The 17,510-nt window shown below is 33.8% G+C and overlaps 1 protein-coding gene across 2 annotated transcripts in view; it reads right to left on the minus strand.

The window, feature by feature from the left end:
* Positions 1-10,885, minus strand: part of LOC149079229 (protein turtle-like) — a 670,619-nt gene extending 659,734 nt beyond the window's left edge. For both annotated transcript variants that reach the window (XM_089240132.1, XM_089240133.1), the window contains exon 1: positions 10,381-10,885. The gene's annotated coding sequence lies outside the window, so the exon portion shown is untranslated. The remainder of the gene's footprint in view (positions 1-10,380) is intronic.
* Positions 10,886-17,510: the final 6,625 nt, after the last annotated feature.

A 17,510-nucleotide genomic window follows, 5' to 3' on the forward strand; every position in this document is an offset into this window, starting at 1 on the left:
GACGATTTATAACAAGTAGGGACATTGGATTTTATGAATTAAATAACATCGGTTCAGTTTCACAGCGTACATTTTTAATATTAGTTTCATGTGTTTTCTGGTAAATTTAATTTTTAATAAGAATTTTAAAATTCAAGGGAGTGTAGAGGAAAATAAGATGGAGCTTCTTCGTTCCCCGTTTTATGTATATCAGTAGTTAAATATTAAAGAACGTCAAATAAATTAACTTTTACGACGTTGTATTTATGATTTATTCAAGGGAAAAAAAATTCATTCGAATTTCTTGGAGGAATTACAAGAATTTTTATTTTGGTGGGGGAAAAAATCTTAACGTTAATATTTTCCATATTTCTTATGCATGGAAATTTCGTGAAAGATTAAGAATGTTGAATATTTTAAAATAAAACTATGAAATATTTTCGGGATTCTTTCCACTGTTGATATCATGAGGGTAGTATTGATTTAAAAGTGGAGTAATCCTAGATCATACAAGACTGGAGGGGTATGGGGGGCGATATCGAGATATTAAAGTTGGAACAATTGATGCAGTTTTCTCCTCTGAATGAGCTTGCAGCTTATGATGCAAACTAATGCAGTCTTTGGAAGCTGGCGTTTTCATTTGAGCTCGGTTTCCAACTATTAGGCTTGTCAGTTTCTTGATCGATATTTGAAATTATTAATTTACTTAAGCTGAAACGCTTGCAGGATTCTGATAGTCCCTTATCTCTACAAAGAGGTGGCTAGTACAGCGGGGGCTCCCAACCTTTTTCAGGCCATGTCCCACCAAAACATGTCTGAAATGTGACTCCCACCCGCAGTATTTTTCGGGGGTATCCGTCCCCTCCGATGAGAAAAACTTCCATAACTTTTTTCTTTGAATATGAGGACCATCATTTTTATTGATTTTCCTAATTAATTTTAAAATGCGAGGTGCTTTGCACTCCTCCATCATTTCTGTCTACTCTTACTTAGTCAAAAGCAGAGATTCTTAATTAGGGTTCCTGGGGGAGACAGTGAACAAATTGTCCGTAAGCTGGGATGACAACACAATCAAATTAACACAATTAACTCAAATAAACACAAATTACACTTAACTAATTGAGAATAAGGACTTATCGCGCTGTTTGGTCGTCGTCTTCTATTTATTTCAAACGTTTCGCCTGCAGCTGTGGTGATCAACTCCAGAGGTGAGTCTGGTACCACCGACTGCCGACGACAACAAAAATCTATAGCAAGTGAAACCGAACAAGTTGATAATCAAGGCATCTCATCGGAACTCGGTAGTGCCAGACTCACGTCTGAAGACGAACACCACAGCTGCGGTCGAAGCATCGGAAAAACAAAGCGGACCACTAACCTAACAGCCCGGTAACCCTTAATTCTCAATTAAGCCATTGTTTGGTCATTACAATACGCAGAATATTATTTTGTGAAGGAGTCCGTGGCCTTAATTTTCTTCATTTTATGCTCATAAGGGGGGCGAGCTGATCTCATTGTCACAAATTTTCTATGGGAACAAAAAACATTAAAATCCCTTGGTCAAACCTCCTCCAGTAAAAGAGGAAAAGTAAAAGAAAGATGTCATCAAGCAATTGTTTAAAAATTTGAACCGATATAAAAAACGAATGGTTTTTGGAAAATTTCAAGCTTCATAGAAAACTCAAATTGCCCAAAGTTGGGAATCACCGGTCTAGAAGTCTTTCGCTCAGGTAACATTGATCGTAGAAAAAAAAAAAAAATTATATAAATGTTTTATATGGAGTTATATGTTATGATACGTTTACACATGAATAGTTTTTTTAAATGAAAAATTACAAAACTCACACATATATATTTTCCATATGTATATTTTCCCCAGAGGAAACCAATGTAAAACATGAAAAAGTTTGTTCATTCCTTAATATGCCAAAAAAAAAGAAAATAACACAAGTTCCTTCACCAAACGATGAAAATAAGGTGAGACATTCAAACTGGAAAGTTGAGATTTTTTTTGGTGTTTCAGAGCCATCTTTTTAATATTCGGTGAGTGACTGATGCATTCAAAAACGATGCGGTTGTATGAGCGATTTAAAACTTTTTTTTTTTTCACTTACTAACACGGACGTAATACGGTGACCAAACGCAAGTGGAACAAATTCAAACAACTTCTCTGTGTCTTCTTCCCTCTCTCTTCACCATCTCTTTTATTTACTTTATCCCTTTTTTTTTCAGTTGTATTCTTTCTCCTTCCTTTTTTTAACGTGCGTTTAGGTTGTGACGAGGTTACCAGATTTATCGCCGATTCGTCAAAAAGAGATAATCCAAATTTGTTGCAAAAAGCATGCACGTGAAGTGGTTAACAAGCTCCGTTCTGAGAATCGCGCGTCAGTAATTCCATATGCTCGTAGCTCGATTTCACGACAATTAGGTGAGAAGTCACAGATTTCACGTTTCTCAACGATAATCGTGAAATTGATAGTCTTCTGCAAGGTTTTTCAAAATCCTTCAAGGGTATTTTGAGTAGTTTCTTTGAATGATGGAGGGGTAGTGAATTGAGAGAGAGAGAGAGAGAGGGAGAGAGAGAGAGAGAGAGAGAGAGAGAGAGAGAGAGAGAGAGATAGGGGGAGAGAGAGAGAGAGATAGGGAGAGAAAGAAAGATAGAGAGAGAGAGAGAAAGATAGAGAAAGAGAAAGAGAGAGAGAAAGATAGAGAAAGAGAAAGAGAGAGAGAAAGAGAGAGATAGAAAGAGAGATAGAGAGAGAGAAAGAGAAAGAGAGATAGAGAGAGAGAGAGAGATAGAGAGAGAGAAAAAATAGAGAGAGAAAAAAAAAATAGAGAGAGAGAGAAAAAATAGAGAGAGAGAGAAAAAAGAGAGAGAGATAGAGAGAGAGAAAAAATAGAGAGAGAAAAAAAAAATAGAGAGAGAGAGAAAAAATAGAGAGAGAGAGAAAAAAGAGAGAGAGATAGAAAAAGAGAGATAGAGAGAGAAAGAAAGAGAGATAGAGATAGAAAAAGAGAGAGAGAGAAAGAGATAGAGAGAGGGAGAGAAAAAAAAAGGGAGAGAGAGGGAGAGAGATAATTCTTTGGTCATTCTTGTCGCACCTGGGTCATTTTATTCACACAAGGGCTCATCGGAAATTTATTCCCGATTCCAAACTGTAGCGTTCGACATTTTGCATTTTTAATACTTACCGAGAGATTGATGCACTAATACCTCGGTGTGGAACTCCCTACTGTTGCAAACTTTTTTTTTGTGGTGGAGCGTTTCTGTTGCACCCCCCGCGTTAGGAAAGTTTCCGACGAGAATGAATAAGGTAAGGAACTCGTGACACCTCTGAACATCCTTCTGTATGCCTACTTTAGGTGGGCATCTGATGGGCTGCCGTGTAACGGTAATACATTGCTCTATTACGTTTTGAGCGGAGTTGTTTTGTTGTGAAAAGAAAGACGGTCAGTGTGTGTTTGAAAGGTCCCGTACATTTATGGAGAATGGGAAAACAATCGATTTCAAACGGTTGAAATTGTCAGGTTCAATCCTAGAAATAAATGAAAAACAAATATTTTGACCAACGGTAGATGGCGCCTCAATGAGCTGCAACCACGTATATAATTCCTCCAGTTCACAGAAACGTGTAGAAAAAAGTTATTACGGGGGACAAGTGAAACAAGTTGAAATTTTTAAAATCTTTGTTATACATAATTGTTGATATTGTCCCATTTTAGCGGATATTTTACCAATGCCCTGCTTCTGGTTAAAAGAAATATGGTCAGAAGGCTTACGTAATTTTTCATGGGAAGAAATGACATCCTAGAAAGATTTAAGTCACAAAATATCACAGAAGGACAAAGTGGTTATTTTTTCTGTACGAGTATTTCTGATAATATTAACAATGTGTTGGTGCTTAGTGAAGTTGATGCTTCAATATTTTTCCGATATTTTCCCGAAATTCTTCAGTGCATTTCTAAACCTTCTCATACATAGAAAAGTATATTATACACAGATTTATTGGCTAGCCGTTATCGAAATACACGAGAAATAACTATGTTCATTTGTGGAATCGAGAGAGTCCGTGTCCATCGTACAATTGCTGGAGAGCATCACGGTATTACAAAAGCAGTATTCAATTCCGAAGGTACTCGCCCATTCGCACATCTGTGAAAGAGATAGATACATTATTGATTGAATGATTATACTCTGGATAGACCGTATGACCGGGATAATATCCACATGGTTTCTATACAATTTTAAACATTCGTGTTGAATGCAATCGAATGAAACGTTATTCTTGTTATCCGAAACATGCATTTCCGTGGACACGATAGGCTATATCTCATGTCAGGATGGACCCTGGCTCTAGCTGCCTATGAACATCGAATTCGTCCATTCATGTTCCACTTTATATGGACTGTCCATCGCAGCCGTAGCTTAAATCGCTTGATATGATCATCGGTTTGAGTGTAGTTTCATCGAATCATTAACATGAGCTGAAGAGAACGAAGATCCCAACCTCTAAAAAGGTGATAAGCCGGCCACACTACGCGATTCTGAGCTGCGAAAAACTCGATCTCGAAGGGGTGGCAGCGATGGATAGTCAATGAAGGGGACGTTCAATTATCTCTGCGTCGCCACGTGGTGTAGAGAATGGTAATGAAATGTCTTCGTTTGACAAAAAACTGCAAAAATGCCTCAGGAAACCACTAGCCGGCGTGAAAAAAATGTCAGATTCCTTCGGAAGATTCAAAGGACCACGCTTGGTGAAGCGAAACAATTCGCAGATTGTCAGATTCAGAATAGGTTCGATATGTTTAGCTCCAGGACAATCACTTTTCTCTCGGAATAATATCTAGAAAATATCTGTTGCCTTTATATCTTGGGCTGAGGGGTGTGGGGGAAAGTCATCTATCTCGCTCTACTTTCCCATCTAGGCTATTTGATGAAATTAAGAGAGGCTACTAATGCCTCTACTTCTGCGCCTCACGCCACACTGTGTGAAATAAGAAAGGCATGGTCGTATCTCTAGTGGTATAGATGGTTGCAAAATTTAAATTAGGGTTTAAATTTAAATTTGGGGAAAAATATGCTTTCTTTTTTTTAAATTTAAATGTAAGAAAAAAATTTTCTTCCTTATTTGAAGTTAAGAAAATTACTGCCCTAATGCCAGAGTAAGGGAAATATTTCGGTCCGACAAGAATGTTTAATGGCTTAAAACAAAATAATAGAAATGAGTTTTACATGAAAGTGATGGTTTCTCAAGTTAAAACCCGAAATATGTGGCAGTATATCAGGGTGTTATTAGGGTGTCATCTCTCTATTCTTCACCTTTTGGACTTGGACATCCCATGACCATCAAAAACGAAATGAAGGTATAAATTGATTTCCCCTCTATAACATCATTTGTCTTTATTCCATATTTCCTGGTAATAATTAAATCATATTATCAAAAAAAAAATAATGTAAAAATTTAAAATAAATATCTATTAGAGAAACAAAAGTTCAAAAATGAAAATTCCAATTAATTTTTCTCTGTTCGACAATTTCGCTTCAAATTTCACGAAAATTACCTTCGCCTTAACGATTCCATTGTCTTCAACTCTTGAGGCTCTGAATCTAATGGTACTAAAAATAGCCACTAAAGAATAATCCCGTTTCTTCAAGAGAACAAAAAAAGTTCTTCATTATTCTTCGAATACTTGCTTAATTATTCTAAGGGGGGAAAAAAGCTTCTTGAGCACGTGGAGTGGATTTCAAAATTAACTTATTTTCAATAGAATAATTACCAAAGACGCATTCACCGTCATCTTATCGTCACAATTAGCTATCGATCAAACTTGAATGTCTTCAGTCTAAGAAAAATGAGGAAAATTTTCTACTCCAAATTATAAAAATAATAATTATATTTTGAGGAAGTGGGCACAAACTTTTCAGTCAGATACTTGCGTACAAAGACTGACCATATGATCCGTACTTTACGGGACATTCCTGTAGTCCTCACTTTTTTTTATAAAATGTCCCGTTTTTTTTTCTCTATTTCAGAAAAGGCTTAGTTTAATTGTTGAAATCCAGATATAAGATTATTTTCATTGCGTGTGAATCTCACTATGATAAACATGACTCTCTCATGATTACTTATAGTCATACAAATATATACATTTCACATATTTGTGAAACAATATATATTTTTTTTTTTGGCCAATTACATGCAGTACCCATGATTTTTCGTGATCGGTGCTTTTCAAGCAATTTCAGTGATAGTTGTGGCTATTTTACTAGCGTTTGAGAATTTTTTTTGGTGATAATTGGCAAGTTTACTTGCTTTTGACTTCTGTATTGGCTTTAATGACAACTTTATATGCTTTTCACGATTTTTTGTCTATGATCGACAACTTTACTTTCGTTTGAAAATTTTGTTTTGGAACTAACAAACAAAACTTCACAACTTTTCTAGCCTTTGACATTTTTTGGTGGAAATTAACAACTTTACTTGCCTTAAACAATTATTTTTGGGTATAGTTGACAACTTTACTTTATATTTGCGATAATTGACAATATTCCGTATGGATCCAGATTTCCCGTATTTTTCTGAAAGAAATATAGTCAGCTTAGTTTATTTGTAATTGTTAATTTGTAACTTTCGGGAAAGATGATTTTGATGAACATTTAATGTGAATGCATTTTGATGAACATTTAATGTGAATGCATTTTGATGAACATTTAATGTGAATGCATTTTGATGAACATTTAATGTGAATGCATTTTGATGAACATTTAATGTGAATGCATTTTGATGAACATTTAATGTGAATGCATTTTGATGAACATTTAATGTGAATGCATTTTTATGAAAATTTCTTGAATTGCTGAATTTCTTGATACAACTATATCTCTCTACGTTGATGATGAATTTTTCGATAAGATTTTTTTTTAAATTTTCAACTGAAATTGTTGAGAAATTTCCCTAGTGGGGATTTAGTATTTGTATGTGACATTCCAACGAAGACAGCTTCAAATTCCACTTTTTATCACTAGGAGACTATCTGATAAGGAGTTTTCGATGTTTTTAAAAAAAATATTTTTCTGAATGGGAATTTTTCAAAAGAGCATTCTTGAAGCTCTGAAGAATGAACCTTCAGTGGATCATTGTTGAATAGAATATTTTTGATAAAACTTTTCTGAATAAAAGTTTTTTTTTTTTAGTATAGAAGTAAGTACGTACTTTTTGAACGGACATTTTTGGATGGGAATTCTCTTAGACCATGCAATGTTGAAATAGAATTCTCGCACACGCAAACAGTGATTGTTGAAGCAATTTTAAATGTCCGTTGTTAGAAAGAAAAAGTTCTTCGATTACTTGGTTAATCAATCTAAGGAAAAATGCTTCTTGTGCGTGCGGAGTGGATTGCAAAATCAACTTACATTAAATATAATAATTACCAAAAGTGCATTCACCGTCATCTTAACGTCGCAATTAACTCTATTGGTCAACTTTGAATAGTTTTAGTGCAAGAAATGAGAAATTTTCTACTCGAAATTACAAGAATTTTGGTTATGTCTTAAGGTATCTGTTAATTTTAAACTCAGTCCCTCTGGTATCCTAATGGTGATTTATCTCCAGATGAGAGAAACGTGCGCATATAATTCAGGTTAGGTTATTTTCGTCTTAATACTACCTGATTGCGGAGAACTGCTGACCACGACATGAAGGTAATTTGTCCTAATCGTAGTAATAATGATCAGAAGAGAAATTTCTTGGTCAGGAAATGCTAGCGGCGATCAATAAGCCCAGTCGGAGAGAAGAGCTGTAAGGTGACAGGTTTAAGATCTTACGGACATTGTTGTAATTTATTTACGAATTGTTTCAGATGCGGGCTGAAGTGCTTGGGCATTGGTCAGTGAACCTCTCGTAAAGCTCTGATAAGATTTTTTTGTGGATGAGCATTTTTTCTGAATGGCCATTGTTGGATAAGAATTAATTGGTATACGTTTTCTGAATGAAGAGACATGCAATGTTGAAGTTTCTTTTTTTTGCAGGATCGTTGTTGGGTAAAATTCTATTTTTACAGGTATTGAGTTGGATAATAATATTTTTAAATATTTATTGTATGATATTGTTGAATGATACATTTTTAAATACGCATTGTTGTTCTTGAATGAGAAATTTTTTACTCATCACAGATTGAGGATTCTTTTAATACTGATTGTTGAGTTATAAGTTTTCAAAAAGTAATTGTTGAAGAATTTAGAATTTATCATTATTGGATAGGGTATTTTTGATACATATTTTCTGTATGAAATTTTTTTTAGCGTTTTTTAAACGGACATTGTCACTTACTGTTTTTTTTAACAAACTTTTTCCCTTATAAACCATTATTTTTTACAGTTTTACAGAAATTTTTGGATAATGAATTTTTGTACGCATTGTTTGATAAAAAAAATTGTGCACGTTTCTTGTTCGATGAGAATTTTTAATACCCATTGTTGAATGAAAATATCTGAAAAAAAAGGCCATTTGGAGCATTTTTAAGAGATCATTGTTGAATAATATATCTTGGATAAATATTTTCGGTAGGCATATTTTGAACGGACATAACTGCATAATGTTACTTGAATGAACATATTTTCAGTTAACATTGTTGGGTGCCGGTTTTTGTAAGCACATTGTATACCAAAAAACAAATATATATATAACAGTGTTGAATAAATAAGTGTTTTTCGAACATTCACTGTTAAACAACAATTTTTCGACCATTCATTGCTGCATAAATATTTTTTTGAAAAGACATTGTTGAAGTGCTATTGAAGTACCATCAATGTTTTATGAGAATTTTCCGATGCAAACTACTTTATGGATGAAACGTTTTTGGATAAAAGTGTAGAAATAATTTACATATATTTTCCGAATGCAATTTTCCCATAGCTAATCCCTAAACGAGCATTTTTGTATGTTAAGAGTAAGTATCTTTTGATCGGTCTTGTGAACAAAATTTTTTCGAAGTCTCTCATAGTTGAATATGTTCTTTTGAAACTACATTGTTGAAAAAAAATTCATGAGGTAGTCCTTTGATAAATATTTTCCGAATAAAAGGAAAAAAATAGAAATAAAAATATTTAGTCTGACGTATTTTGTTTAAAAACATTTTCTGAACTTTATAAGCAGTATGATCTATCTCAAATAAACATTTTCTGCTATAGACATTATTGGGTAGGGATTTTGGAACAAATAGTTTTAGAATAACTATTTTTCGAATAAGAATTTTCTTCGTGGACATCGCTAAAGAAAAATTTGAGGATTAGTAATTTTCGAATGGAATTTTTTTTAATGAATTGGTTTTACGCTATTAATTAACTTTCATCCCAATTAAATGATTCCCTAAATAGATACAGAAAAACTTTCAGGACTGCAATAAAAAAGGAAAAATGTAATAAAATGATATTTTTAATCATTGAGATAGTTTTCAAACTATCATTGTTTGATAATAATTATTCCAAATGAAAGCATTCTTGAATGGTCTGACAGTTTTTCGATAAATGCTTAGATAAACAATTTTTTAACGGGCATTGTTGCGCATGATATTTCTAGAATAAACAATTTTCGAACATACATTGTTCGATAGAAATTTTAGAATAAACAGTTTTAATGGAAAGTTTCGAGCAATTATTTTTTGGGTGAACATTTTCTGTGTGTACAACACTGAGCAACAATTTGATTATTTATATTTTTTGGATTTACAATGTCGAAAGAAGATTTTTTTGAATAGAATTTTGAATGAAGGAATTTTCGTCTCACGTAATCGAGTCATGAAATAAGCAAACACGTTAAGGATTATAGTTAAGATATGGAAAAAAATAGATAACGTTTTTTAATCATCGATAATCCGATTATAATTTTTTATCTAAAGGAAAACATTTGCATTTTTATCCATCTAGGAATTCCAATCAAATATTTTTGTGCAGCAAGGAAATTTCCTTAATAACTTTTTTTTCACGATTTTTCTCACAATAAACTCATGTTTAGAAATAATTTCAAAACTCTAGAAAAACTATACTTCGCAATCCCTTATTGTTCATTAACAACACACCGACACTATTATCAATTTTTAAGACAAAAAACACATAATAGTGTCAATTTTATCATCTGAAATCTTCTACTGAACTTAAAGCATAGTTTAAACTTCCATTTCCCCACCCCAACAACATTCAAAACAAACTCTTCATTTTGCATAATTATATCCATCAAATCTACGTTCAGCGTGTCACACAACTTCACGCATTCAAAAATTCTAAACAGCGTCCACAAAACAGTTATGGTTCGTAAACATGCAGGGTCTGAAGCTACGAAACATATAGACAGCTATTATACACAGACTTTTAAATCCACATTAAAAGCTTAAATCCTTACTCACCACTGTCATAAAGTTATCCGATTCCAATAACACAGGAGACGAAAAACACTTCCCACGGTATATACGTCAGCAACGAAAATTTCCAGAATAACACTTCACATAAACGAAACACTCAAGTGTGTTTAAATACCATCATCACACTTCAAAGAGTGCACGAAAAAGTATTCCAATGTCCGAACGTGAACGTTTCCAAAGAATCAGCACACCTCACAACTGACGATTATAGTATCCAAAAAAAAAATTATGTTGACAAAAAATAGGAATCCCCAAAAAAAAAAATATATCCGAAAATAAAATATTATATTTCCATATTTTTCCGGGAATTTATATATTTTTTCCCTTTTTATCTCTCCTGGTCTTTTTCGAAATCCATAACTAAATAAGAATAAAAGATGAGCCTTTTCATACCACACACACACACGCACACACGTAACGTTTCGCGCTGGACTATTTGAAACTCACACAAATTGCGGACCGAAAGCACTTATACACTGTTTGAAGTGCCAGCGGCAAGCTCCCGGCAGCAGCCAGCTGAAAATTCCTGGCAATTGCCACCAGAGGGAACCTGGATACTTGTATTGACCCATACATAGTAGAGAAAGAGAGAGAAGGATGCATCTCTCGCGGTGAAGATCACACGGTGAATCAAAGTGGAAAAGGTTTTTTTTCTCTCCCCACTACGTAAAAAACAGAAAAATATTTTCTCTTTTTTTTTTCAAAATTATGTACATACTTTGACTTTATGCCAAAAAATTTTTCGAGACTAAAAATATATTATTTGCAACGTTACTTCATAATTCAGAAATCATTGAAGTCCTAAATACTTAGGGAATTCATGACTTTCAACAATGAAGAAATTTCATTACACGCATCCGTGGGATATTATGTTCCATTTTGTTTGATACAAGAATTTACGGATTAAATTTCCTGAAATTTTTCTTTTACGATATTTTACTACGATTTTGAATTTTTTGATTAGGGAACTCAAAATCCATTTCGGATGTGAGTGAATATCTCCGTATAAGACGACTGAAATCAGGTAAATAATATGTGAAACTGATATACCTTAGTCAAAAGATTGCATGTAACTAGTAATATTAGATCATTTGATCATTTTTGTCGCACCACCGTCATTTTCTGCACACGAGTGCTTTAGACCGGGACCTCGTTCAGAGGTTGGTGCGCTAATCCCTTTGATGTGGGACTCACTGACGGTAGCAATCTTTAGTGATATTAGAGAAGGGGTTCTTAACCTTTTGTGCTCCATGGGCGCTTTGTACCCATGCGACGAAGACTAAGGATGACATTTGCGAATGAGATGAATACCAGAGATCCTCTTTACAGCATATAATACAGTGAAACCTCGATATAACGATACTCTACCACACAAGGAAAAATATTGTTTCAGAGAAGTGGTTCTTCACCTCTTTTCTCTCCCGCACACCCCAGTCCAATGCTTCTTTACCTTCCCGCAGCCCCCTTGGATGATGCATTTCTTATGTGTGAGAAAAAATTGTTTTGTTTCTGCAACTAACTACATTAATTAACCATTATAAATTATTTTACTTATTATTTAATGTCTTCTTCGACAATGACGAATATTTTACTTTGGCTTTATTTTTTTATTTTTTTGAAAATTAATTCAAAAACAAAATTAAAATAAAAAGTTAATATTTTTTGAGATTTGGGAAAAAATATTCATGCAAAAGTTATTTAGTAATTTATTCCAGTCGCAACAGCTATGAATTAAATTAACGTTTCTTTGACACGACTAAGCTTTTTGACGTTTTCCCTTAGGTATTCACGACAGTATCGAAGCTAAGCACAACATAACGCGAGTTACCAATGTAAACAAACCGCGAAATAGTTTAGGTAAGTAATGGTGTTTTTTCTCAAAAGAAATGGAAAAATAATTCGATCGCTAATTGGAAAAGGAACGTTTAAAACGCAAATTTTTCGCGTGACATATTTTTGCAAGTGAAAGCTAAGAGATAAGGTGTCGAAATATAGGTATGATTCATATTTTTTAACAATTTAAAAATTAAATTTTTATCATCATTTCAATTTTATGGAATAATATATATAAATAAGTCAACATGTGATTTTTTCCCTATCTTTCACCCTCAAAAATATTCTCCCGCACCCTAGTTTAAGAGTTATCGTTGGAGGGACTATCGTTATATCCAGAGGTAACACAGTTTAACATTAGACAAAAGGCATTTCCAAACAATATTGAAAAATATCGTTGTAGAAGAATTCATCTTTATGTTATGTTGTAGCGATGTTTCACTATAACATTTAGTAAATGAATAGGGAAGTAAAAGTTCTGTAGGATTTGCTTTAAAGTCCAAGTGAAATATGCAAAATTATAAGCAAAGAGAGAAGAACTATAACCCTTCACCCTTCTCTAAATAAGAAATACAACGTCGCAACAGGCAAAATGTCCAACAATGTGGCTGAAAAAAAGATGCCCATAACAAATATGGATGTGATATATTTCTAAAATACATCAACCTAATTTAAAACGCAATTATAAAAACTAAAGGCTGTAAACACGTGATAAAATATAATACAATTTCCATAAAAAAATTTTTATGGTTGTAAGACAACCACAAAAAACCCAAATTATAATATTCCCTTGAAATTATGTTTAAAAAACAATGCCTATCAGTATAATTACAAAGAATATCGATTTCCTATACGACCCAATCTTAGGAATATCGCAGAGTAAAATTTGCGCTATCAAATTTGTGCCATATCAAATTCCTAAGCATACAAGTGAATATATAGATTTTGCTAATTTTTAAGAACTAGAAAAACTGCTTCAAACAGTTTCCGGACTTCATAAAGTGGAAAAAGACAAGATTTTTTCAGATCATCGATATTTCAGCTAATTTTCATTCAATTGAAAATGCATTTCATTCAATTGAAAATGCATTTCATTCAATTGAAAATGCATTTCATTCAATTGAAAATGCATTTCATTCAATTGGCATGGGTTAAAATTATTTGAGTATGATAGAAGGACATTAACTATTTGCAATTTCTGATTTGGACTGTATAATGGATTTAATTTTTTGTATTTACCTCAAATTAAAATTTCTTGAAGCTAAATTATCGAACATCAATTTTTTTTGCTTGATTCGCTGATATATTTTTTTTCATTTTATTTTTTTATTCCTTTCAATTAAACTATTGTTGCCGCACCTTGTATATGTTACGGTAAATGCGATAAATTTGTTAATTATGCATTACAGCAAAGTTTAATAAATTTACCTCTTTCACCCTAGCGTCGTTGGTAAATTTTTGAAATGCTGAAAAAAATGTTTACGTAACGATAATTTGTATATCGTTACGTAAACGTAATATCGGTGTACAATAGTAAAGTTTTTTAATAGGTGTTCGTTATATTGAGGTCCGATTGTAAAATCCGTCATATTGGTTAAATTATATCGTGAAATAGGAGTTTGGTTTATTGTTTAATCTTATACGCACAAAAATTGTAAAAATTCGTTAGATCAGAGATTTTGTAAATTGATAGTTCGTTATAGGAGTTATTACAGGGCACGTTCGGAAATGATTCATTACCTCAGAATTGTATTATATACATATTGCATTATGTTCGGTTCAGACTCTGGCGCACAAGTACAGTGTACGGTCATCTAAATAATAATTTTATCCCGGAAATGGGACCGATTTATTATATTTACCAATACGAAATGGCGATTATTCATATTAGCCTGCTAATATGGTGAATTTCGCACGATTTATCATGTATGCTAACGATGCTTGGGTATCACGCATAATCGTCGGTGAAAGCCACAAATTTAGGGAAATTATCAAATGGTTGGCGGTATAATAGTTTATTTTCACTTGTGAAAAAAACATATCAAAGGAAAAACAACACAAGTCAACATCTCCAGCTCGACGCGGTGCCCACAAAAAAGGTTGAAGATTTCCCGAGTAGCCATGACACCTACTTTGTGAAACTGTGTCAGAGCATGCACATAGGTATAGTATATGTGTGCAGCACCATCCATAGCAGAAGGCCTCCAAGCGAAGCTCGTCATGTCAGTGAAGTAGGTCATTTTACCTGTAGCTACTATATATAATCCAAAAAAAGGTAACGATATCGCATGCGCTGGCTTGCTATATCCAATGGCTACAGGTGAAATTACCCACTTTATGACGTCACAATCTTTGCGCGGAGGCCTTCTGCTATAGATGGTGTTAATGTGGCACGAACGATATCACTTCACCATCGGGGTTATCCCGAAACACATTCAAAATCTCTCATATTCTGATTTTGTCCGTTCCGCAATATCCGAATGATAACATTATATGTGATTTTAATAAGCGGCGTCTAGTGTACCAAGCTTGACTTGGTTCGGCGACGTAGTGCTCGTCTCTGGAATCCAAAACCACCTCAAGCTGGTCCCTCCACCTACTCGTGAAGGGGTTCGTTGTGTTGTTTCACAAAGTCATCATTAGAAATCCAGGAAGAAAATGTCACAAATGCCTTTTTCCGAATATTTTCAAACTTTTTTTGTGAAAATTATTGTTATTTTTTGAATTTTTCCTGTAGTAAATGTCTAATTCGATATTTGTTTTTGTCTATTCGCGAATTTTACGGACCTTATTCTGTAGAAGTTGGATATTTTTAATAGAGGGAGCTTAAAATGAACATTTTTGTTTAATATCTTCAGCCCTTTTTATTAAATTGTTTTTAAATTTTTTACAATTTTAAAATTTATATAATTTAAATTTTTAAAATCGTCAACCCTTACTACGAATTAATAAAGGGTGCTCGGTCGATTGACCTCAAAATGATCATTTTGAGGTCATCCATGGATCCATACCATAGGTCGGTTGTCATGTCTGGTTTTCATCACTGTATTTGCTGAAAAGTTGGGAGAGGATTTTACAAACTTCTCAAATGTAGTTTACGTAATCGTATGAAAATATTATGTGCAGTTTGGTTAAGAAACCGGAACAGCGATTAATGGCGTGTGCGAAAGGAATGTAGTTATACCGCCATCTGTTGTTGATTTAGACCATTAATTTCTGAACAGACGAATATTATCGAAATACTCAATTTTTGTTTTAAATATTTAAAAAAATAATAATAATGTTATAATTTGTTATTTTGATAAAATTCACTATAGTTGAGGTAAATTATTGTGAAATTTGATGCAATCAAATATCGGTTAATTTATTTTAGACTTATTCTGTTGTTGTGTACAAGATTTTGTGTGTCCGTTTCTGAATTTACCCGTATATAAATTTTGGTCATATTTTTTTCTCAATGCAAGAAATAAATTTTTCAATCGACGTTTTCCCACTTTAGTACAACTTATTTTCATGGTCCAAAGTTTCATTAAGGCCGGATCGACTTTTTTTTTTTTTGCCTCATCAGCGAATTCCGAATTGTAAATTTCTTCTACCATTTTCATCTCGGCTCTTTCTATTTTTTACAATTTTCTATATACAGTCAAACCTCGTTAATGAGTCACTCTTGGGAGAACAAAAATATGACTTAGTAAGCGGAGTGACTCGTTAAACGGAGTACGCCCTAGCTGTGCCTATTCCTGCCAGAGGACAATTGGGACTTCCAAAAAGTACCGGTAAGCGGAGTGACGTATTAACCGGGTGACGCACTAACGAGTTTTGACTGTATTTTCCAAGAATTTTCTATTTCCACGCACATTATCATAATCTTGAAAGAGTAGATTCAGGACAGGACTATTCTCATCCAGCATTCGGCCCCTTAATATCGAGCTTTTCGCCAATTTTCAATGCCTATAATATGCATTTTTAGTGTTTTTTTACAGCCTATTTTGACCATTTTTAGTGCCTGAACGGCTCTAGTAATCATAGCGGGTATTTTGTTGCAGTTGATGGGATTAAGTTTTGTCAGCGATCTTCAACTCGTACTTCGATGTGGTAGGACGAGCTGGTCACGCACTCTGTGGTGTAGTGCACGAGATCCCCACCTTTGTTAACATGCACACGTTATATTTAGCACTATGTTGAATCGATGCAAGTATGCCTGGGTATCATGGATCGACTCCTGAAAAAAAAGTTTCTACGGAAAATTAATTCACTTTTTTTTTTGGATTTTCTTGTATATTGACAACAACTACTTTCATAGTTCTCTCAAAAATTCTGAAATATTCATCTCCCATCACGTTTCTTCATATCACACCTTTCAACGCCTATGGACACCGACATAATTAAACATAGAATCACAGCCCCGACACGTAATTAACGATTACGGGGTAATTATTAATGATTGATGATCCTTACGTGTGTAGGATGTATTAGATAATAATGAAAAAATAATAGTAATAAGGAAATCACGTATGTTTGGGATAAAAAAATTGCAGATGTCCGTCCGGAACTCGAGCGCCCAACCCTCGTATCTATCAGTAAGTGTCACGGAAGTTGTCCATTTCTCGGGTTATTTTTTAGTACGAACAGACAATCTCCTCCAGAAGTTATCCTTCTGATGTGCGCAACAGCCACGTCTGTCCTCCGAAAGACAGAAAAAAAAATAAGAAAGATAATGGCAGACACTTTTTGTTCAGCGTCTGAAGAAAATCTCCAACTCAATAATAAAAACTCGAAGCATTGGCGTGAACAACCCTTATAGAATCGAGTTGGACAACAAGTCGTTACGCCTCCTACTTCCACGACAAAAAGAAAACGTAGTCGACTAGATAGTTTTTCTTCTTTTTACTTCCTTCTTTGGGAAATATTTCTTACTTCTTTTCTCTTTTTCTGTGATTCTTCTTACGAGACGAGAATGACAGAAACGAGGAATCTCGAGCTTAATACAAGTCCATGTGTTCCGTCCTTGTCACAAAAGGATGGATTCCAGTCCCACTTTTTCAAAGAATAAGGGATAGCTGCTGCTTGTGTGAGAAATGAAAGTTGTAGTTGTTGTTTATTTATTTATTTATTTTTTTCGTTGTATTGACAAACATTTCTTTATATATACGTATATATATTTTCTTTTTCGATTATCACACAGCAACTCGATACTTCAACGTTGACGAGTCGAAACAACTCTCGAAAAGTTTCTGGATCAGTTCAGTTTTTCCTTTTTCCCGATTTCAGTTTTTGTTTGG

This window comes from Pholcus phalangioides, unplaced genomic scaffold (assembly GCF_987345545.1).
Source record: "Pholcus phalangioides strain wild (caught in Gottingen) unplaced genomic scaffold, Ppha-v1.0 ptg000012l_1, whole genome shotgun sequence".
Lineage (NCBI taxonomy): Eukaryota > Metazoa > Arthropoda > Arachnida > Araneae > Pholcidae > Pholcus > Pholcus phalangioides.